The sequence below is a fragment of the Schistocerca piceifrons genome, chromosome 7 (assembly GCF_021461385.2).
Source record: "Schistocerca piceifrons isolate TAMUIC-IGC-003096 chromosome 7, iqSchPice1.1, whole genome shotgun sequence".
Lineage (NCBI taxonomy): Eukaryota > Metazoa > Arthropoda > Insecta > Orthoptera > Acrididae > Schistocerca > Schistocerca piceifrons.
Genome location: NC_060144.1, coordinates 352,250,558 through 352,276,343, shown reverse-complemented (window position 1 = coordinate 352,276,343; position 25,786 = coordinate 352,250,558). Strand labels below are relative to the sequence as shown.

The following is a 25,786-nucleotide window of genomic DNA, read 5'->3' as shown; positions in this document are numbered from 1 at the left end:
AAACTGAATACCAATGAAGTGAGGTACAAAATCCATTTAAGAAATTTGAGGTTCTTATGAAATACTTCAAATGCAAAAAAGCATTTGAGAAAGCAACTGACCTTGACAGCAAGATGACATTATTTACACAACAAGATCAAACGAGAGTGAATAGAACGTTATAAACTTGTTAGTACAAGTGGATTACAACTTGGTTGTAAAAAGAGCATAAAGAAAAAAATTAGTTTTGGGTAACTGAGTTATGATAATCACAGATTATCGGGTTTTTTGGCATTATATGTTTGTTTCTTCGATAATTTCATATTCCAAGTAACAATATTTTTAAATGGTAATCCGCAAAACTGTTTCACACACAGTCCAGATAGATGCAGGACTGTTCGATAACAGGTTCTAGAAGGTGGTGAAACTATAACTTTACTGTATTTTCCAATTTCATTACACATATCGATTGTTTGTTTACATTTTATGTTGTGCAAAAGTTTGAACATTTCCATAACATTTATACTGTGAAGCCTACTTCTTCTAGCATGCTTTGTACTGTGTATATGATTTTTAGAACAATAAAGAATAGTCATATTTCTCACATTATGAAACGAGGTTGTACATCGAATAGACAAAGTACTTCAAACAAAAAATTTGAGCGAGGCCTTTCTCTCGATGATTTCAAGGCAGAAGATGAAATGTTGAGTGGATTTAGACTTACAGGTTTCAGTATTCTGTGTAAAGTGATTGAATCTGCTCATGCTTCTGCTAATTGTGGTGGCCATGCTTTGAGGCTATACACTGGCCTAAAAAGAACTGGGGGCTTGAGACTTTTAATTTATTTTGTCAGAGCTGTCGGTCTAGGTTTTTTGGTATTAGCAGGTGTGAACTTTGTAGCAACCCTCTGTCGATATGCTGTCATCGACTTGTCTGACGTGCGATATTTTGTTGTTGTTATCCATTGTATATGCCTGACTGTTCGTTATATCTGTACATACGATGGGGCAGCCACAAACATCTTCACTGTAGCGGCGACTAAATTTCGGGTTCTCATGATAATTAACGGTAAGTTTTTGCTCAGTCGATCACCATTCATTTGTTGCTGCATTACCGAAGACAAGATAGTTAATAACATATTCTGGATGCTAGTTATTATTCACCAGTACACACATAATTATGGAAAACACTTTAGTTTTTAATTAACAATATTTAATAATGATTAAATGACTATGGATGATTGCATTTTATACAGAGAGAAAAGGAAGGTTGATACTACAGTTACTCTCAGCTATTATGGCAACTAAAAAGTTCACGATTTTTATAGTTCATCACTCAAAGATATTATAGCAAGGACTATGGTCCATTACTATACTTTGATACAGTCGTTCAAACTTCGTACACTTTTATTTCCACAAAGCTGTGTCCAGTTCCATTCTAATATTCAGTTCAACATCACTTTGTATAGTTCACAGTTCCTATTATCGGTTATTTGGCATGTAATAGAATTTAATACCGAGCGATACTTCTCTCATGCACACAATACCTCAGATATTCTCAGTCTGTGACATACGGCAAAAGTCTGACCCATATAAATTAGCTATACTCAATTTTCTTGCAGTTTAAAAAGATTGCCCTGATCCCTTCCGTAGCTTATCACACAGAAATGCCCACTATGTTGCAGGCCGCAGCTACGTAGACTTATTCAGATTTGAAATCTTTTGAATAGTTTAAAACACCAAAAACATTATTTACAAGCTACAGCTTTAAACCAGAAAAACAATTCTTAAAGGTAGAATACATGAATGTTACACTACTGCTCATACATAGCAGCCTTCCGCAGTCGCAGACCACTCAGTTGTACTGGTCGAATGGCAACACATTAGGTGCAGCCCAACCAGCTTACAAAACAACAAGCTCCTTCTACGACACACTAAACACACTATCACAAAATGACCCATTTTACGCCAACTGCGAATCTAGCCAAGATGTTAAATCATATATTAACGTATAGCCCTGCAAACAGTCAATAAGCCCGAATGTGTTAAAGCAAATTGGAATACTTTAAAGCACACAAGACATTTACATTGCAATTTTAACGTTACATCAAATGGTTTAAGCAGGAGGCTTTCTGAAATACTCTAGCTCTGTTCAAAGCTTATTATAAATCATTATAGGTGTAAAATAAAATTACTCCTTCAAGATTACAATTAAAATGGTTCTGCATAATGTTGTGACTCGCCGATAATTCAAAGTGCCGCCGCGCAATTACGCGCGTCCTCTACATGCGGCGCTGTCTGCCAGCCATGCAGCAGCTGCGCCACCTAAGCGGCCAGCCGGCCAGCGTCCGCTGGACTCGGACTCAGTGCTCACTCGAATTTTACTGTGTTCACATGTCTTGCTTAGTCATCTAGCTTAGTGACTTATATGTGTTGCGTCGTTTTGAAATATGTGTTTAACTTGACGTTATAACAATTGGCGATGAGGTAGTGGATTTTTCCTTTTCATCGTTGACCCACAGGTTTCCATGGCTACTGTCGAGCAAGTATTGCAAGGTCTCACCGAACAGCAAACGCTTCTAACATCGGCGATTCACGATTTCATCGCGCCATCAAATACGGGGCGTTTCTCGTCGTTGTCTATTCCTCTTTACGACGAGACGGCGGAAGACTGGTCTGATTACGAAAAACATCTTCGACAGCACTTCTTGGCATTCTATGTCACGGACGAACAAACATGTAAGTCTCTGTTCCCTTCCTGGATTTCACCTCAAGTGTATCGGTTGTTGTCGCAATTGGCTACTTCGAAAGATCCTGCGTCTTTGTCCTTTGCTGAAATGTGCTCACTTCTGTCTGTCTCTTTTCAAAACCAAACGCATGTGGTAGCCTCTCCTGTTGCCTTTTATCGTTGTCAAAAACAACTGCATCAATCCTATCGCGCTTGGGCTGCTGAACTTCACGGACTCAGTCGAAAGTGTCAATTTGTTACTGACGTTCACAAAGAATCCTATGCCGATTCCATGGTACGGGATGCTATTATCCGGTCGGTGCCCGACAAAGAAGTTCGGCAACGTGCCCTTCAGTTGGCAAATCCGACTCTAGACGAAGTCCTATCCATCGCGCAGTCTTTTGAAATTTCTCGTGCTGCTGGGGCGCGAATAGAGGCGTAGGCTGATGTCGGGGAAATACAACCTCTGTGCGCTGTTGACGACGCGTGCGGTGCGTCCCCGCCGGCCGACGTGGCCGCTGTTCGCTCCCACGCGCAGCCTCGGCCTAACTGTAAACAACCCTCTAAGACACTGCAGCAGAACCCTCGGCAACTTCCTTCATGTCCGCACTGCTTTACGAAACATTCATGGGAGGACTGTCCCCAACGTTGGGCCATGTGTCACAATTGCAAAAAGAAGGGTCATGTGTCTGCCATTTGCAAATCCGACCGCATACATGATTTTCATGACTGTGACGCTGATTCTGCTTTTGTGTTGTCTGTCAAGTGCACTTCTTCCCTTTCAGGGAAGTTATTCCTCACTGTCCAAATCCTTGGTCGGGATGTTCCCATGCAGGTGGATACCGGTTCTGCTGCCACCATAATTAATTCTCAGACGTATCTTCAGTTAGGTTCTCCACTGCTATCACCTGTCACTCGGCAATTATGGACGTACAATAAACAGAAAATTTCTCTCTTGGGACAATTTAATGCTGAGGTATCTTACAAATCCGTCGTTCGCAGTGTTCCCATATTTGTGGTCGACCAGAGTAGCGCAGAGAATCTTTCTGGTTTCGATGCCTTTCGCTTTTTTGGGTTCTCCATAGATCACTCTGTCAATATCGTCTCTGATGCTATTCCTTATGCTGAATTGGATTCCTTGTCGACGACATTTTCGTCCCTTTTTTCTCCTGGGTTAGGCCGTACAAACGACTTTGAAGCTCATATAACAGTCAGACCCACTGCTCGGCCTACGTTTTTTCGGGCTCGGCTCATTCCTGTGGCCCTTCGTGATCGGGTAAAACGGGAACTGGATCGTCTCACTACTTCAGGTGTCTTGCTTCCTGTCACTTCCAGTGAGTGGTCCTCTCCTGTCGTCGTTGTTGCTAAGCCCGATTGTAATATTCGTCTCTGTGGCGATTTTAAAGCCACTGTAAATGCGCAATGCCTCATCGACACTTACCCTATGCCCCGACCTGAAGAATTGTTCACTAAACTTGCGGGAGGCCAGTATTTTTCTAAAATTGACCTGTCAGAAGCTTATCATCAACTTCCTCTTGACGCTGCTTCCCGGCAGTTTCTGGTCCTTAACACGCCTTTCGGCCTCTATCAGTACCAATGATTGCCATTCGGGGTTGTCAGCGCCCCTGCACTCTTTCAATGGTTCTTGTAACAATTATTGCTCCCTGTCCCTGGGTATATAAATTACATGGATGACATTGTTGTCACTGGCTCCACCACTGAAGAACATCTCAGAACCTCCACACACTTTTTCATGTCTTACAAACTGCCGGTCTTAAGTGTAATCTTCCAAAATCACAATTTTTTCAGGCATCTATCACGAACTTGGGGCTTCAACTCTCTCGGGATGGTATTCGTCCTCTTCAGCAAACTGTCACTGCGATCGATGCCCTTCCTCATCCTACATCTGTTAAGGAACTGCAGGCCTTCTTGGGGAAAATAGCATACTATCACAAATTTTTAGCATCTGCTGCGTCGGTAGCTCAGTCATTGCATCGCCTGTTGCATAAAAACGTGCCTTTTCACTGGTCTGTGTCATGCGATGTGGCATTCCACAAATTGAAGGCTATGCTGAAACAGGCCCCGTGCCTGGCTACTTATCGACCTGGCCAACATCTTGTTCTTGCCACGGACATCTCACAATACGGGGTCGGTGCAGTCCTCGCGCACCGTTTTTCAGATAGCTCTGAACAACCCATTACTTATGCCCCCAAAACGCTTACGGATGCCCAACAAAAGTATTCTCAAATTGAAAAAGAAGCTTTGGCCATTATTTATGCTCTTCATAAGTTTGGTGTCTTTCTCTATGGATCCAAATTTCATCTTGTTATGGATCACAAACCACTTGTTTCCTTGTTTCATCCATCATCGTCACTTCCCGACAACGCTGCACACTGCCTCCAGCGTTGGCCTCTTTACTTGTCTCGTTTCAATTATGAGATTCATTTCTGGCCGATGGCTCAACATGCGAATGCTGATGCACTGTCTCGCCTTCCCATGGGTCCTGATCTGGCATTCGATAGGGACGAACTTTTGTGTTTCCACCTGGATGTTGCTAAGCAGCAGGTTGTGGACGGATTCCCCATCACTGGGGACTGGCTGGCGGCTGCTACGGGTTCTGATCCTACCCTCTCCCGGGTTTTACGCTGTATTCAGAAGGGTTGTCAAGGTCGTCCGTCCGCTAAGACTTCTGACCCATTGCGGAGCTACTACGCTTTGCGCTACTGCCTCACGGCTAGGGATAGTGTTATCCTCCTTTCCACTGACAATGCTTCGCTGCGTGTTGTGGTACCTGCGACTTTGCGTGCTTCGGTCTTGCGCCTCCTTCACCAAAGGCACTGGGATGTCTCTCGCACAAATCTCTGGCGCGCTCTCACGTGTACAGGCCTGGCATCGACTCTGAAATAGCGCACATGGTCGCTGCCTGCAGCCCTTGCGCATCACAGGCCGCCGCCCCGAAGTCATCTCTGTCCCCGTGGCCTTCGCCCCCTGGGAGCGCATTAATGCTGACTTCGCGGGACCTTTTTCAGGTACTTATTGGCTCCTCGTAATTGACGCCTACTCTAACTTTCCTTTCATTGTCCGCTGCACGTTGCCTACCACTGCGGCAACCACAAGTGCTCTCGCCCGCATTTTTTCTTTGGAAGGCCTTCCCTCTACTCTTGTTACTGATAATGGTCTGCAATTTGCCTCTTCCGAATTTGCGGATTTTTGTGCTCGTCACAGCATTATGCATGTCACAGCCCCTCCATTCCATCCACAATCAAACGGTGAGGCTGAACGATTGGTCCGCACATTTAAGGCTCAGATGCGGAAACTCCTGATTTCCTCTGTTGCTGATGATGCGCTTGTCCAGTTTCTGGCTTCTTACCGTTTCATCCCCATGGGCGACCACTGCCCGGCTGAGCTCTTACATGGCCGACAGCCCCGCACGCTACTTCATCTTCTGCTGCTTTCCACCTCACGGCCGCGGGTGCCTTCGCTTGGCCGGTTCACCGCCAGCGACCTCGTCTGGGTACGGGGATATGGCACGCGGCCAAAATGGAGTCCAGGCCGCATCTTACGACACTGTGGCCGACGCCTGTATGAAATCCAGACGGACACAGGTGTTGCAGTGCGTCATTCGGACCAGCTTTGGCCTCGTGTGCCGGCAACGCCTGTTCCGAATGCTGTTACACCACCTTCAGCTCTACCTGACGCTCGGGATCTTGGCAACTCTCATTACTCACAACGCAGCCCTCTCACCGTCATCTTGGTGCCAGTAAAAGAACGGACGCCACCAGGATACGTGCCCATGCAGGAACCGAATGAGCATCATCTGTCAGAGCCAATCTACTCGCCTCCTTATCCTACGGATGCGGACACATCGCCCATGGTTCCTGTTATATCAACTGGACTTGCCACAACGGGCAGATTGGTGCACGGGGCCCCAGTAGATTCGACCCCTACCTTTCCTGTCATCTCGACCCGTTATCATCGGGGACACTTCCGTCCGTAAGGGAAGCCTCCTCCTCGAGACTTTACGGCCAGTCAAACAACGCCTATGGACGTTAGCAATCTCCAGGCCACCTCCATCAAGACCAGTGCTAAAATTTCAAAGGGGGGAAAAGTGTTGTGACTCGCCGATCATTCAAAGTGCCGCCGCACAATTACGCGCGTCCTCTACATGCGACGCTGTCTGCCAGCCATGCTCAGTCACGCCACCTAAGCGGCCAGCCGGCCAGCATCCGCCAGACTCGGAGTCACTGCTCATTCGAATGTTACCGTGTTCACATGTCTTGCTTAGTCAACTAGGTCAGTGACTTCTGTGTTGTGTCGTTTTGAAATATATGTGATCAACTTAACGTTATAACACATAATTAGAGCTATTTGTGCACAAAGTTGAGCAGAGGTAACCAGAATGTAGTCAAGTACTGCAAGAGCAACTGTCATCAGTAATTTTACTGACTCACATGACTATAAATGCTACTAATCAATACAACGTACATCAAACAACATCACACTTATAGAACTTGCCAGGCATTTTGGTTGAAACAAACAGATATTACTCCAGCATATTTTCTGGATGCAACCTTTCATAAGTTAGACCCAGTAGATAATGCAGTAGACACAAGTAGTACTTGTAAGCAAAACGGAACCTACAGGGTAAAGAGCTCCCACACACAAAATGTGACAGGACATTTGAGGTACCACAGCTCAAAACGAAAGTCATAAAAGGTCACCCAACAGTTAATCATACAGGAACAATCCTAGATGAGAATACAACTTAGACACCAGAATTAATGCAACTGAAGTTGGCAGCGGCAGGCAGAAGTCTTGGAATGGTGACAGGATGCAAATGGTTGTATTCAGTCCTCAGCATAGCTATACTGTCCTCCAGAAGCAGCAAGGCCCCAGTTCCGCTATTAGCGAGAAGTTTCACGCCATGTTGCCCACTAACGAGTGTTGCATCCATACTCAGCCTAAACAAACTCCGGGCTCGCATGGCCCACCACTGACCATAGCACGACGAGCACTGCCACAATGACAACTGACATGGTCACTGCCCTCTCTCGGTAACCAGCGTAACTTCCCCCATGTCTCACTGCTGCTTCGACTCTCCTTCGAATCGTTCTGCACGCAACTAAATAGGCGATCGTGATCAACTACATTGGGGCAAAACGCAGGCACAAGAAAGAGCCAACACACTCACCATTCCAGAGATAAGTTACAGCTCAAACTCAAAACTCCAATGAAAGTTGCAGTTCCCTTATATGGAAGAGATGTCCATAAACATAATTCGTTTCATCAAATGTAGAAAAAATAGCTGCATGTGATATGGGTGTTTAGTAGAGTTGGGTAGGTTGTTCGGATATAAGGAAACAACAGCCTAGGCACAGTGGTAACACTGGTTCCCGTCAGATCACTAAAGTTTAGGGATGTTGAGCTTCGCTAACACTTGGATGGGTGACCGTCCAGGTTTGCTGAATGCTCATAGCAGGAAGGTTGCACTCAGCTCTTGTGAGACCAATTGAACACCTAGTTGACTGAAAAGTAGCAGCTCTGATCACGAAAACTGACAATGGCTGGGAGAGCGGTGCACCAACCACATGACCCTCCATATCCACATCCAGTCACACTTATTGCCTGAGGATGCCATGGCAGTCGGTTGTTACCATTCGGTCTTCCGAGATCTGTTCAGATGGAGAGAGTTTAACTAAGTTTATCAGAATTATGTTTCAAACACATGTAATGTACAAATATTTGACTTGACTTTATCTGTTGCTAACAGTGTTTCTTCTGTGACTGTATTATTTTTGTAAAATAAACAACAGTTGCCTATAGCCACAATCGTGATTTCATTTCAATTCACAATGCATTTCGAGCCCTGGGGGCTCATCTTCAGGTGCTCTGACAGTCTACATCTATTATTTTTCCAGATTTAGGCTAATTTTGGCTGTGGTAAGATTACAATGTTATACACAAAGTGGGCACACAGTGAATATAAGTTTACAAAACCAATACAAATTGAAAAGTAATTTACTGTTTTGAATGGTAGATACATGATTTTGAAGCACAGTAGGTGTAAACATGTTTCTGCACATATATACATTTTTCATTCTACAGCACATTTTGTATAAAAAAGGTCAAAAAAATCAAAGAATTTCAAATCTACAGATCCTGCAGTACTACAAATACACAGGTGTTATTGTTTCAAAAAAGCCACATTATTAATTATACACAATATCATTTACAAAACAAATATTTGTGAATATGTCACATGTGGATTATGTTATCAAATTGTTGTACTATTAATATTGATTTCTTTAGGAAAAAATATAGTTTTAAAATTCCTGAAAAAACTTAGGCTGCAGAACTCTGACTGTTGATTCTACATGTCTTCAAAAGATTTTTCTTTTTGTATGACACCATTTCTAATTGTTCTAAAAGATCACATTTTTTACTATGATTTTCTGTGTGGAGTACAGTTTGTCTGTTGTGGATGTCACTTAGTCTGTGTGTATTAAGGTGCGTGTGCTTGGCTGTTGTGAATTTTTTTTAAGTGGTTAAGAGTAAAAGCATCAGTGTGTTCTTTCTAATGTGTGTGGAAAGTTTTTCCTGTTTTGACCACATAAAATAAAGTGCAGCTGTTACATTCTAATTTATAATAAACTGTGCACCAATGCACCAGTGCCCCAAGTGCGCATATCTGTAACTAGACTCTGGTTCATGTAGACCTGTTACACCATTCACATGTGATATACCTGGCGCACATGTCCAGTAACCAAACAGAAACACAAACACAAAAAGAACTGTCTAATCTCTTGTAAAGTCATTCATTCTACAGCACAAAACACAAGGGGGACTGCGTGCCATATTGGAATGTCATTCAATTAAAATATTTATGCGACTCAAGATTCCTATATAATATGCAACTGTTTTTTATTATTATTTATTAAATAACTGTTATTCTCTTAGGTACATTACCACTGTTCTGAATTACAGACCCAACAGTTAGTTTTATATCATGACTCTTGGTTAAACAGGTACATGTACTTATACAGCACTTTGCACAAGGAGGACCCATTTGTTTTTGGAGCTATTGCCATGGCAGTGACAGTACACCTTCCGATTAGGGCAGCACTTTAAAGGACCAGTACTTAAAGGTGCACTTATGTTATTTTTCCAAGTTTGTACTATGTATATGTGCTACTCAGAGTTTTGCAGTTCTCGTCTGTTGCTCTGGACCAAACTGAACAGACATTCTCCCCTGTCACTACCAATTTCTCTTTAAGACATGCTGAAATAAATCAAGAGATGCAGTCAAATCGAAAATGAACTTTCATAAACTAAGGCATTAAGATTCAAATCAAAAATCACCTTATAACGTTATACGCATATTACTCAGAAAGAGACAATTGCCGACATACCTTATTCTGATACAGCGGGTCATACATACACTTTTCCTTGCTGTGTGCCAGATTTAAGTTGCTTAATGCCTCTTTGCTCCATTTCATTTCTAGAATATCAAACAATTAATACAAAAACAATTCTTTCACAAACAAGTAGTGTAAAAGAGTCTACTGTGAAAAAAAAGCTTTATTCCTGCATTTATGAAACCTACTTATTGAAAAAATGTGCAAAATCCCCAACATGAAACTCTGAAATCAACCACTAGCCGCCTAACAATAAGCAAACAACTAGCAAAAAGCACTGTGGTACACCCTTTGTGCGAGTTATCGCTGCCTAATGCACATGCGCGAAATGATGGCAGTTTAGAACTGCTCTCTATTCTGGCGCACGGATAATGTGTCTGCTAATTTTCGTAGTTTCACCCATTCTACCACTAGATGGCTGTTGCGTTGGACCAGTACCATTCGCGGTGGATCATCATGTGATACCCATTTTAAATATATAAATAGACAATGGATTAAGGTTGGATCTACCTTTTTGCAAGTAACCAAATCAATGCACACCCACATACCAGCTGAAGAAACAATTAAAGTGATTGAAAGACAACTACAGTGGACAAACATTATACCAAAAACACATACACAGGAAGTCTCAACTATTTTGAAGGTAATCACTGGTCAAAATTATTTCAGAGTGAAAGATGAACTCTACATCCTACATGAAGGATTCCCCATGGGGTCACCGATAAGTGGCCTGCTGGCCACCATCTTCCTTAACCACCTTGAAAACAAAATCTTTGACGAAATAATGGAAACAAAAAAGTACAAAGTAATGTACTGGTACAGTTATGTTGATGACATAATTTGCTTGACACATGAAACACGTGATTGGACACTACAGAATACACAGAGCCATCAACACTGGTCACCCAAAAATACCCTTCATCCCTGAAACTGAAGAGACAAAGACATAGATTTACTAGGCATCACAATAAAAACCAAAAAACACTGGTTTTCAGTGCATAGAAAAGCAACACCAAACAGTACAATTATTCACAGCACAGGAAACCACCCAACAACTGATAAGCAGGCCATCCTCAGATACATCCTACAAACATACATAAGTAGGTATGTACATACATTACATAATGACGTGAAATATGTCACTTTAACGTAAGTTTTCTTAACACAATATTTTTTACTGCTTTAGATCTAAAAATTCATCTATTGAATAGAAGGAGTTGTCATTCGGAATTTTTTTAAAACTTGTTTTTAAATGTTGGTTGGCTATATGCCAGACTTTTAATGCTATTTGATAAATAACCAAAGATTTTTGTGGCAACGTCAGATTTAACCCAGATTAGTGACGATCGTGCTTTCTTCCAGTGTTGTACCTATGCACTTCACTGTTATTTTTGAATTGGGATGGGTTATTAATAACAAATTTCATAAGTAAATATAGTATCTTGAAGGTACTGTGAATATCCTGAGTTCCATAAATAAATGTTGTAAGGTGATTTTGAGTGGGATCCAGCTATCATTCTGATTACATGCTTTTTTGCAAAATGTGATGCCATATGAAAGCAATGAATGAAAATACGCATAGTAAGTTAATTTACTGATATGTTTGTCATTAAAATTTGCAATAAGCCTAATAGCATAAGGAGCTGAACCTAACTGTTCCAGCAGATCAATATGATTCTACCAATTCAATTTAACATCAATGCACACACCCAGAAACTTTGAATTACCAAAGACTTCCATTCATAGTTCATATCTATAAATGGTTTTATGCCATTTACTTTAGTGTACAAAATTATATATACTGTGTTTTCTCCAAATTTAGTGATTGTCAATTTGCAGACAACCACTTAATCATTTTCTGAAAGACATTATTCAGTTTCCTCGGCTGATTTTTGTTTGTTGGGTGTGATTACTGTACTTGTGTGATCAACAAAAAGAACTAGCTTTGCATCTTCATTAATATAGAGTGGCAAGTCTTTAATATATATTATGAACAATAAGAACCCAAAACTGAACCCTGTGGGACACCATTCTTCATACTTCCCCAGTTAGAGGGTTTGCGGACTATCTGTACTGTTAATTTCGGCTTTCTGCATTCTTCCAGTTAAATATGAATTCATATGCTGATCTAGAAGTATTTCATGATCACACAATGAAAAGCCTTTTAGAGATTAGAAATTATCTCAATGGGTTATGTTTGGTTATTCAGTGCAGTTAATATTTGATTAGTAGAAACATATATAGCATTTCCTGTTGAATAACATTTCTGAAAACCAAATTGACATTTTATTGGTACCATGCTTCATTTTTGCTAATACATAATGTTACTCTTGAATACATTATTTTTTCAAAAATTTCAGATAAAGCTATCAGAAGTGAGAATGGGCAGTAGTTGTTAGCAACACACGTATCCCCTTTTTTATACAATGGTTTCACAATAGCATATTTTAGTTTATCTGGAAAAATGCCCCGTTTCAGTGAGGTACTAGACATGTGGCTGAGAATCCTCCTTATCAGTTGGGAACAAGCTTTTAGTACTCTGTTGAAAATGCCATCAATTCCAAGTGAGCTTTTACTTTTGAGTGAATTTATTACTTTGCTCATTTTAGTAGGATAGGTGGGTTGAATTTGTTTTAACAAATTACATAGGTAGGCCTATTGCCTCTTCGACGTGCAGCCATGAATTTTGTAATGAATAGTGGGATCATATTGTCTCTAAAACACTTTTAGTGTTTTCTGCTACTGACTTCTTGTTAACAAACTTTTCACTGTGTTTGATAGAAACTTCCTGTGCTCTCAATTACCCTGTGTCCCTTTTAACAATATTCAAAAATGGCACAATATGACATTTGGCAACAAAATAACACACACAAAAGAAACATCATGCAGGAACATGGTATAAATGTGCCATATAAAACAAACAATACTCGGCAGAAAAGACTGAAAATACCTAACACCACCAAAGACATAGTCAACAAAGTAGGTATATACCAACTAACCTGCAAATACTGTAATTCAGTATACATTGGGCAGACATGCAGAAATTTCTCAATAAGATACATTGGACAAATATGCAGAAATTTCCGAATTTGATACTCCGAGCATTTATAATCACTGAAAAGTGACAGCACACTTTCCACATTTGCAGAGCATTTCATCAAAAACGACTACTCCTCCCGTGGCATAGAAACAGACGTAAATCCTGAAACACGGAAACCATATGTCACAACTTTTAACAATAGAAGACAATTACTATCTCCACAAGGCTACCACACGGTGCAAAAAGTTATCAATGACCAAATAGTACCGTGTAATAAAAGACTATTCTACATTCTGATTGAATTATCGGACACACACACTGAGACGACATTTCACAGTGCGCGGGCGTCAAAGAAAAACTAAAGATTAAACATATGAGAAACGACAGAAGGAAGCGCATCAGAGAAGTAAATTTGTGCAGGGTATGGGTGTGTCCAAGCTGCAGCGGAGTAACAGCACGTAGTATTTGCAAACGAACAGGAGAAAACGTGAGTAAATACTATAAAAATGCAAAAGAGAATCCATGAATATACAAACCACACGAAATAGTTCGCCGTACCAAAGCTTCACAAAATCTTTGTCGATGTCCACAGGTCCAGATCAATTACATGAAATCGCATTTGATATATAAAACAAGTTGTCACAGCTAAGAACTAGGAAAATACAACGGTAAGGACAGAAACTAACATATGCCATTAATTTCACCAAAATATACAAATTAAAGATCGGATAATAAAATTAATGCAGACGGTTTTCTAACATCCCTCATGTATGCAGATGTCTAGTGTTCTGATTTAGACCTGTGGCTTATTTTGGTGTGCAGCCACAGGACACACGTAGTGTAAAATAAAGGCTAAAGTGCACATATAATTTAAACGACAACAAAATTTGATGCATCATATTCCATATCCTAAAATAACTCGTACGTATGTATTTTCAGGAAAATAGCAAGAAACCCACTGAGAATGCTACAAATGCTGTGACCCATTTTTGGGTGATACAGTAAAACACTAATTTGTGTACTTACAAAAAGGTGGACTCATCCTTAATCAATTAATATTTCTCTGCAACCACTGGAACTGAGCTCAAACTCAAATATGATGTAAATAGACCATTGTATTATAGAAGATGAGAAGCAGAAACTCTCAGGAATACCTGTAATGCTGCCTTTAGAGCACGTAGTTCTCCAGTTGGACAACTCTGAAGTTGCTGGGCATAAGACTGATGAACTACAAGAGGAAATTATCAACAAATGAATCCTTCAAAGGATGGTGTACTGGCAAGTATTCCACAGGGGATACTCAGGATCCACTATTTTATGTGTATTAATAATCTTGTGTTGCCTATATATTTATTGTAAATGTTGTCACAATAGCAGTAAGAAAATGTGTCGAATAGCAAGTATAGACTGTTGGGTCAGAATTTGTATGAGAAATAATGAGATATACCCCAACTCGCCAAACAGATGTAGACTATGGTGAGTGGTTAATGAATCATTGCCCTACAGCCAGACAGAGACTGGAGGGCTGCTAGTCCTCTACCAACGAGAACTAGGGACACTGAATCCCATTCTTCAAAACCAGATATCCCACAATTATGCCCAAAGTCATAGAATGTAGTGGTAAAATATTGACATGTTTTGTGAAAATATGTATAACTCTGTTGAAAATAAAGAATGATTGCAGTCGTAATTTTGTAAGACGTGGTCAGAGGTAAAAATGTAACATGAGTGTTATGTTGTATAATACTGTTGACAATGAAGAAAGATACCAGCCTTACCTTTATGAGTTGTAGTCACATGAAAATGTAAAATGAATGTAAATAAACGGAAATAATAATCCATTGGCACTACTGATGAGATGACAATACGAATTTTGTAGTCTCTTTTACGAACGAAATGGGAGGTGTCACAGAATCCAATATTAAGAAATGAAGTATCAAATTAAGTGTACTTTGTATCTAAGAGCTGTCTTGGGAAGACAGCAGAAGCAATTGTGCCATCATTTACTCAAGCAGCATCAGCATGGGACTGGCTTTCATCGGCCCTAAGTTTCCTCGAGAATTACACTGAGTTCTGTCTTGGAAGATCCTTTTAGCTTGTAGGTTCCTTACAGGTTTGAGTCCTGCAACTGCCCGCGTGAAAGTCTCTCTTCAGTTGTATCTATTGAGCTAAGCACTTGTCAGTCAAACATGAAATCCTTACTCCCTCTCAGGACAAGACAATATTATTTCTTTATGTCTCTCCATCCTATCTTACGGCATTGTTTTGCACAAAAAAGAGTATAGCATTGAAGATAATACATGAGAAATAATTTTCTGATCAATGTGTTTGTGTTTTTCTTTGTTTGTTTTGCTGCTGTTGATGATGGTCAGAAGCTGTGTCAGGTTTCTACTGACAAATCATCTCACTGTTCTTATGCCTCTGCATTAGGCAACATGCATATGCAACATCATGCTTACAGTGTTAAGTACAGTACGTACTAAGCATACGTATTGTGGGGTGAAAGCCCCATAGCTATAGTAGTATTAAGTATTTGAATGTTGTTAATTTTATCACCTTAATACACGTGTATCTTAAAATACATGCCGTTCCAAGTCACATAACATGGCCACTGTTACAAAGACTGGAGACATTATTTCATTTTTGCAACAATGTCAGGAATAAAACAGATATCCTAAAATGTGAATATATATTAGCAGCCACATGTGACAGTGGATCAAGAACACCATTCATCTGTTTTGCCAGGTAACGTGTATGTGAAGTGCTAATTGGCAGTGGGAACAACCATGGGTAACAAATCAACATCAGCTGATTAAAATACAGGGCTATTCAGAATCAAGAAACAGATTTCAGACATTTATATCTTCTAAATTACAAAAGATGGCACCATAAATCCAGCATTTCTGGGTGGACAACAGTTTAAAATTTGAATTCTAGAACTAGACTTGCTTCAAAACTTTATTTCCTCAATGTGAAGGTGATTAAAATGACTTCAGCTTCATGCAAGATGGTACCCTGGCTCATACCTCTAATTACATCCATTGTGACCTGAATGACATCATTCGAGGATGTTGGACTGGAAGAAGAGGAGCATAAGATGAACTTCATCGCCAGTGACCTCACAGGTCTCCAGATGTGACTTCTTGACTTCTATGTCTGAGGTTATGTGAAAGACCACATTTTTATCCCCCCTATGTCTGACACTCTTGAAAGTCTGTGACAGCGCTTTGTTGAAGCTGTGAATTTGATAACAAGAGACCAGCTGCGTTGTGCGTGGCAGGCAATGGGCCACCGCTTTGATATTTGTTGTTTAGCACATGGTACTCACATTGAATACATAAAAATTAGAAATTTTCTCTTTCCAGGAACTTTGGAATCGTGTTTCTATCTTTTGTAGTTTAGAAGTGATCAATATTGGAAATCTCTTCCTTCTTGTTGAATAGTCCTGTAAAATTGGTATTTTATTGATTAAAAACATGAAAATAAATCACACACGAGTTTTGATGCAACATCCATTTTTTCAACAGAAACAGAAGAACTAGAATAACACAAAAGACTTTGTACATAATCAGTTTACATGTTGAAATATTGTTAAGATATATTACCATTAATCTCACAAATACTTTGATATTCCCTCCCCATATTTTATATTACGGCAATGATTTTATCCGTCACTTGTAACTTAGCATATAGTAATTATTTTGTAAGAATGCTAGCTGCCTGTCAGCTTTTACCTCACCCATAAATACCTAATCCTTTTATAAGTCTGATGGCACTTTGATTTTTTGTTTGTTGCTGTCTTTAGTCTGATGACTGCTTTGATGGAGCTCGCCACACTAGCAAAACTTTCAGAAGCCCCTTGATCTTCACCTAATGCCTATAACCTAGATGCATTTGAACTGCTTGCTGTAGTCCAGCCTTACTGTGCATCTACAATTTTTACGATCAGGCCTCCCTCCATTATGAAACTGATGATTCTACAACTGCGCACACACACTGCAAGTCCCTGTACAGTGCACAACAGAAGGTACCATGTTCTATTACATGTCATTTCCTTTCCTGTTCCACTCACAAATAGAGTGACAGAAAAACAGCTGTCTATAAGCCTCTGTAGAAGCCCCAGTTTCTTGCATCTTATCTTTGTGGTCCTGATGCAAAATGTACATTGATGGCAGTAGAACTGATCTGGAATCAGCCTCAAATGCTGGTTCTCTAAATTTCCACAGCACTGCTTTGTGAAAAGAGCATCGATTCCCCTCCAGGGATTCGCATTTGAGTTTAAGAAGCATCTCTGTAATACTTGTGTGCGGATCGAACTTACTGGTAACAAAACTAGTAGCATGCTTCTGAATTGTTTTAATCTCTTCCTTTATTCTGACCTGGTGGGGATCGCAAACAGTTGAGCAGTACAAAAGACTGGGTGACACTAGCATTCTATACGCTGTCTCCTTTATAGGTGAGCTATACTTTCCCAAAATTTCTCCAATGAAACGAAGTTGAGCATTTGCCTTCACTACCACCAACCTGGTATGCTCATTCGATTTCATATCACGTTGCAACATTATGCCTAGATATTTGACTGATGTGATTATGTCAAGCAACACACTACTAATTCTGTATTTGAATGTTACAGTATTGCTTTCCCTAGTTACCTTACCCTACATTTTTCTGTATTTAGACCAAGCTGCATTTCATCACATCAGCTAGAAATTCTTTCCAGGTCACATTGTCTCCTCCTACAGTCACTTAATGACAACACTTTCCCATAGACCAAAACATCATCAGCTAACGGCAATTAATTGCTGTGCAGCCTGTCTGTCAGATCATTTATGTGAATATAGAATAACAATGGTCCTATCTCATTTCCCTGCAGCACTCCTGGTAATACCGTTGTCTCTGATGAACACCCACTGTCAATGACAACACTCTGCCATCTATTATCTAAGAAGTCTTCAAGCCACTTACATATCTAGGAACCTAATCCATATGCTCTGACCCTTGTCAACAGTGTGCAGTGGAGACTTTGTGGAAAGCTAGGAATATGGAATCTGCCTGTCGTCCTCCACCCGTGGTATGTAGGATATCGTGAAAAAAAGGCAAACTGAGTTGGGCCTGAGTGATGCTTTCTAAATCTGTACTGATTTGTGGTTACAAGCTTTTCTGTTTTAAAGACAGTTGTTATATTCAGACTCAGAATGTGTTCAAAACTTCTGCAGTAAATAAATGTTAAGGATATTGGTCTGTAATTATAATATACTGACAAATTTTACCAACAGAACCACAATACAAAAAAATATATATATATATTTTTAAGAATTCAGTACATCATGGGAATATTCAGACGACAAGGGAACTATCAGAACCTATCAATGGTGTGTTTTTCTTTCTTTCTTTCAACCACACTATTTAAGTGAACTTGTAAAGTCTTTAAATACTATTCTGCTTCATGACACAGCACACACCATAAAAAATTAAATTATCAGTACAATCAAACACGTGAACATAAGTGTAGCACTAAAGTAATAGTGAACAATAAAAGTAAGTCTTTTTCTTTTACAGAAAAAAGTTATTACAAGTAATGTTCACTGTAAATTTCATCAACACAAACTGCAACTAATTAATGCAGGGGGGTTACATAAACAAGTTGCCTCATAATTGTTACTGTCCTAAATATATTTGTATTTGATTGTTTAATGAGGTAGGCATATCTCAGTATAATTATCAGTTTTTTTTCTGGTACAATGTATGACTGGGAGTAAATATTCAGTGTGAAACTACAGCCTGCAAACTACTGTTAGTATGGAAACTATTCAGCTTGACAGGTTACAGGTCCAGTTTCAGTGAACTGTTCTTGGCAACAAATCTTCTTCTAAACTGGAAATGATAAAAAGAAAAATTGCTAGAAAATACAGATGTAAGTTGAGGTTAAAGTGCCGTCACATGAGTTTAGATCACTGTCAGTTCAATTTTGAGGTTAGAAACATTAACAGCTGAGTTTTAGGTTAAAAGAAATGCATTCAGAAAGTAACTTGTGATCATATGGTGTACACTTAGATCAAGGTCTGCAGAAATGGGTATGTTGGTATAATGTACTCCTACTCCTGCATTACCCCTATTTGATTTTGTATTTATAACCCTGTATTCACCTGACCAAAAGTCTTGTTCCTCCTGCCACCGAACTTTACTAATTCCCACTATATCTAACTTAACCTATCCATTTCCCTTTTTAAATTTTCTAACCTACCTGCCCGATTAAGGGATCTGACATTCCACGCTCCAATCTGTAGAACGCCAGTTTTCTTTCTCCTGATAATGATGTCCTCCTGAGCAGTCCCCGTCCGGAGATCCGAATGGGGTACTATTTTACCTCCGGAATATTTTACCCAAGAGGATGCCATCATCATTTAACCATACAGTAAAGCTGCATGACCTCAGGAAAAATTATGGCTGTAGTTTCCCCTTGCTTTCAGCCGTTCGCAGTACCAGCACAGCAAGGCCGTTTTGGTTAGTGTTACAAGGGCAGATCAGTCAATCATCCAGACTGTTGCCCCTGCAACTACTGAAAAGGCTGCTGCCCCTCTTCAGGAACCACCCGTTTGTCTGGCCTCTCAACAGATACCCCTCCGTTGTGGTTGCACCTACGGTATGGCCATCTGTATCGCTGAGGCACGCAAGCGTCCCCACCAACGGCAGGCAAGGTCCATGGTTCATGGTGGTGGTGGGGGGGGGGGGGGGGTGACTAGGCTGTATGAAATGGTTGGCAGCTGTTAAGTGGAGGTATTTCTTACAGTTGAATAAGTTGATATGTGTGGAGGTGCAGACATAGCCACGTTTGAGAGGAGGTCAAGGAAGGTGCCATGTTGGGTTGAGGAGGACCAGATGAAGTGAGTGCAGGAGCAGGTGTTGAGATTCCAGAGGAATGTGGATAGGGCACAGGGCCCTCAGAACTCAATCCAGATCATAAAGATGTCATCAGTGAATGTGAACCAGGTAAGGTGTTTGGTATTCTAGATGGTTAGAAAGGATTCCTCCTGATGGCCTGTGAATGTGTTGGCATAGGATGCTGCCATGCAGGTGCCCATTGCCACACCCTGTATTTGTTTGCTGGTGATGCCTTTATAGGTGAAGTAATTGTGGGTGAGGATATAGTTGGTCATTGTAACTGGGAAGTAGGTTGTAGGCATGAAATCCATTGGGCACTGGGAAATGTAGAGTTCAATGGTGGCAAGGCCAAGGACATTAGGAATATTAGTGTTAATGGAGGTGGCAATAGTAGTGACAAGTGGGATACCATGTGGTACCACCAATACACTCACAAAATTTTTACTTCTCTCGTTATCCACTGCCCCCTGCCTCCCCTCCCCTCCCCCTTCCCTGCCTTCTGTCTAAGCTCGTGACTTCACCTAGCTGCCCTACCCTGTCTCTACCTTGTCCATGTATGCTCACATAAGTAGCACTTTATCGTCCCCCACTCCTGCCCTGCTACCTCTCCCCCTCCTCATCCCAGCCCCCTATGTACCAGTACCACCCAGACTGCTTCTCCCATCATGCACTGCTGCTCACAGTCTGGCCTGAGCAGTCAGAGACTGTGGTCATGTGTGTGTGATTTGTGATTGCATGTTGGTGTTGTCTAATTCTGATTAAGACCTTTTTGGCCAAAAGCATACTCGTTTGATAGTCTTTTTGTTCTGTGTATCTGCTACCGACATCTGTGCTATATGGTGAGTAGCAATCTGTCCTTTTCATAATATAGTCATTTTAGTATACCTAAGTATTATTTGCAGCAGTGCATGATGCACCTGTGTTTCTGCATCTTGAACTGTCAAAGCTAGATTAACTGCGTACAATAAATTTTGTGTTGTGGGCTGTATTAAGTTCATCAGATTTGCAACTATTCCTAAATAGAGTTCAGCATTATTGAAAGCCAGTGACCCACCTGGTATCCATCTTGTTTCTGTTGGTAAAGATAATGATTTTGATCCATCATGCCGCATTTCTGTAAATTCCTCATCTTAAATGCAGACTGATTTATTTGACTCCAATTTTCTAAGTTCTTGATTTATAAACCTAGGTAGTAATCCAGATCGTCTACAGTGATGTGGAAGCAATTAGCCAACTGTTCAATAAATTTACTCTCTCATTCAGCAGAGCTCATTGTAGCAGATTAGCAACAAATGTCCACTACCAATGGGTGGAAAGGTGTTCTGCAGGTTGTCAGGATGGCATACAGCTCGCTGCACCAGAGAGTTGGGGGAATGATGGGTAGATGGACACTACAGGAGTCTGTCAGATGCGTAAAGTGGCCATAGCAAGACAGGTGGCATGCATACAAATTCTTTATCATTTCAACAATTTTATTGCAGCTGCAGTTGTGTACTCTCATCATGTGGCGAGTGTGACATTGATCCACAGTGTCCATGTTCCATGATCTCGTAATGGAGAAGCATTGTGGTAGAGATGGCACTTGGCATGACCCAAGCACAGAGAAACCTAGCATAGTAGACATTCTGCAGCAGCATTGTGTCATGTGATGATGTGGCTGCCTTATTTTGTTTCGCTGCTAGTGAGGCAGCCGTAGCTGTCCAGCTGAGGTAAGTAACATCTGGCTGTGTGATCCCAGTGGCCTAGAGGCTGGGAGGGCCTCAGTTTGATCCCCAGCTCATCATGATGTGTCTGGACATCAGCTGGGGTTGACACAATGATTGTCGACTACTCAATGACTTGCAGATTGGAATAATGCTGTGATGATGTGATTCGCTGGAAAGTCAGTATTTATATATGCCAAAGTGCACCTGTTGTGGTGCTGTACCCGCTAAAGTCATGTACACTGCATACTGACCTGCTTTGTGTTCTTCAGTCCATCTGCCTACACTTACAGCTTTGCTCCATAATCAGTCCATCATCAGCAGGAAAAAGCAGTAGTGGTGTCGTACTTTCACTGTGGAACATGTAAAGATCAATTCAGATCTCTCAGACATTACATCCACTGTGAAATTTAACAGCACATGTATATCAGCATTTTGATGCTTGCTTCAGACCATAGTTTTCAACAATTTGCTTACAGGTCCCTTATTACTGTCGTAGCATTCTGACTGATGCACTAAAATTCCTTCTTCAAAAATACCATTTAGAAATGCAGTCCTTATATAAAATTGTGTCATGTCTCAGATCTTGCTGTAGGACTAAATCACTATACACACACATATAACTTTGCCCCCAGGGGCTCGGCATTCAGGTGGCGACCCCGAGGTACCTGAGCTGGGTACTGGTAAGCGCTGCCAGTCCCCTGTCACTGTAACCTGTGGGCATACTTCAACGACCACTGTGCGGTTAGGCGGTGGGACGTTGTGTGTCTCAGGGAATGGGAATCTTGGCTTGACCGCCTGGATTGTGAGGATGGAATAAACCTCTATAAACAACCCCTCAATCTCAAGGTGTGCTGCGCGTTGGTGAGATGCATGGCTGTTGAGTTGGAACAGTCATTAGCGGGCAACCTCTGGGGTACCTGCCGCACCTCAGTTGTATAAGGCTTACCTAGGCCTGCATGGCTCTGTCTAGGTGGACTTCTATTTCCTTATCTGCTCGTGGGACCGAGATGGATCCTTCGAAATTCTCTTTTCCTCCTCCCAGCAGAAAGGGTGGGCCACTGGAAGGTTCTAACACCCAGTCTCTCAAGAGGGCTCGTGCAGTCAGCCCCACTCACTCCGGCACTTCTTTGACAAGTAAAGTCTTTAGTAACAGAATGCATTCTGGTAATCAGAATGTGTTTCTCATTGTGAAACAGAAGGATGGTAGTTTCGAGAAGGTTTCGCCCTTCTGTATACAAAAGGGTTTGGAATGAATCTGTGGCTCCTTAAAATCAGTGAAGCGCTTGTGTAATGGGACCTTCCTTGTGGAAACTTTTACTTCCCAGCAAGCATCTAACCTCCATTCTGCTAAATGCCTTGGGGAGTATGCCATAGACCCTGAACTGCACAGCACCTTGAATTATAGCAAAGGTGTTGTGACATACCGGGATCTAGTCGACATTCCCAAGGAAGAACTGCAACGTGAGTGGGCTCTGGAAGGTATTGTTGATGTACAACATATCATGAAGAGGGTTGATGGCAGTCTTGTCAAATCTGACTCCTTTATTCTGACCTTCAGTAGCACGAAACTTCCTAACATGTTAAAGCTGGCTTCCTTCGCCTTAGTGTGAGGCCTTATTTTCCGACCCCAATGCGCTGTTTTAAGTGCCAGTGTTTTGGGCATACCATCTTAGGGTGTAAAGGTGAAGCGACTTGTGGCAACTGCAGTAAGGCTGCTCATGAAGGAGTTGGTTGCTCGTCTCCAGCCAAATGTATCAATTTCTCTGGGAACCACCCTGTATGGAGTAGGGATTGCCGAATATTTTTGGAGGAACGCAAAGTCCAGGAAATAAAAACAACCTAGCGTATCCCCTATGGTGAGGCCAAAAAGATCTACAAGTTGATGCACCCTCCCACATTTGCTGCATCTTTTGCATCCATGGTTCAGAAGCCCACTCCAAAAGTCGATGCCTCTATGCAGACAGAGGTGGTGAGTGTTGGCACTAGCACCTGCAGATGTCAGTGCACTTGCAACACAGCCAGTGTTTCAGAGCCTGTAGCCCCTACTCGAACGGCAGACAAAGGTACAGTGGCGAACTTGGGCCAGCCCCTGGTACCTCCAACAGCTGAGGCTGTTCCGAAGCCCAGTACAGCCATTATCCCTCCCACGTCGGCTCCCCAAAAGCCCACAAAACTGCAGAAAGCTTCTATACAGCAGCAACAGCGGGTCAAATCACGTGGTAAACCATCTGACCATGCAGATGTCGTTTTATGTGAGGCCTCATCTGACTCTTCCCCAGAGCTGATGGAGTACGACGTATGTGTGGGGCAATCTTCTCGCCCCTTGCCTGCCCCTCCACCTGCTGCAGTCTCCCCACCCAGATGGAGATACAGGATGAAGGTGCTGCTAACCCCACCATAGATGGCTCCCATACTTCAGTGGAACTTGCAGGGGTTCAGGATGCATGTGTAGGAACTTCGTCTACTCTCTCAGGGTAGACTACTGTGTCTGTGTCTCCAAGAGACTTATTTCCATCATCATACTCCATGGCAGTGATCACTACCAAATCTGGATTCACCTGCCAGATGGCATGGGCCCTGAAAGGAGACCACCAAGATGGGTGCTCAGTGGGGCCGACTGGACACTTTATAGCCAGTTGGCCCAGTTTGAACACTGTGCGAATGTTGAGGCATGGGTGGATCATATTACCAAAACGGTCCACCATGCCGCTGAAGCATCCATTCCACAGGCCACTGGAAGAGGCAACCTATCCCTTGGTGGAGTGCCGAATGCCACTCTGCAATCACGACCAGGTGTGCGGCTCTGCGTGGGTTCCACTGTTGGCCGACTGCTGAGAATCTTGCAGCCTTTAGGGTGACGAGGGCGAAATGTCGCCGCATTATTTGAGAGAGCAAGAAGAAGTTGTGGCAACAGTTCCTGAACACCATTAATCGTTCCACCAAAAGTTCCATTGTGTGGGAGACCATCAGGAGAATTTCTGGGAGAGGAGGGAGGTGCCCCATGGCTTCTGTAATGGCTAATGGCACTCTCCACATGGATCCGCGGGACTTTGCCCACACTATGGCAGCATATTTTGCCATGGTTACTGCAACAACCAGTCAGGATCCGGGTTTCCAGTGCCATAGAGCGGTTGTTGAGAGGTGTAGTCTGGACTTCCAGTCCACCTCTCATGAAGTTTACAACTGCCCATTTTCTATGTGGGAGCTGGATTCTGCAGCGCGTGACACATCCCCTGGTCACGACAGGATACATTACAGTATGCTACGGCACCTCACAAGGCCCAACAAACAAATCCTCCTTACACTTTTTAATGCCATTTGGGCGTCAGGTCACTTTCCTGACTCGTGGTGTGAGGCAGTTTTAATTCCTTTTTTAAAACCTGGGAAAGACCGCACGAGCCTGAGTAGCTACCGTAGTGTTGCCCTCACTAGTTGGAGATGGTCAACTGCTGCCTTGTCTGGATGTTAGAATCCTGGCAACTCCTTAGTCGCTTTCAATGTGAGTTCTGGAGGTTTCGCTCCACCTTCGATAACCTTGCCCTGCTGGAGGCAGCTATACAACAAGCTTTCCTAAGCCATCATCACCTTCTAGGTGTATTTTTTGACATCGAGAAAGCCTACGATACCACTTGAAGGCGTCTCATCCTGGAGCAGCTTCACGAATGGGGTGTTGGTGGTTGTCTTCCTCTTTTTATTCAGTATTTCCTCTCGCCACGATATTTTAGATACCGAATTGGTGACGTCCTGTCTGACCACTTTGAGCAGGAGAACGGCGTCCCTCAGGGTAGCGTTCTAAGTGTGGCTGTCTTTGCCATCGCTATTAATAGCATTACCTCCATAGTGAAAAGTCCTGTCCACTATTCCTTGTTTGTGGATGATTTCTCTTTGTTTTGCTCTTCTTCAAGCCTTGCAACGACAACACATCAGTTGCAACTTACTCTTAAATGTTTGGATGACTGTTCTTTTTCACCGTTCTCGTTCAACTTTAACCTGTCCTGAGTTGAGGATAAGGGACACTGTCCTCTTTTTTAATGACA

General features: G+C 41.9%; 1 long non-coding RNA gene across 1 annotated transcript; it reads left to right on the top strand.

The window, feature by feature from the left end:
- Nucleotides 1–13,545: 13,545 nt before the first annotated feature.
- On the top strand, nucleotides 13,546–14,851 carry LOC124805070. The gene is made up of 3 exons (XR_007017391.1): nucleotides 13,546–13,648; nucleotides 13,754–13,829; nucleotides 14,101–14,851. It is a non-coding gene; the product is annotated as an uncharacterized LOC124805070 (long non-coding RNA).
- Nucleotides 14,852–25,786: the final 10,935 nt, after the last annotated feature.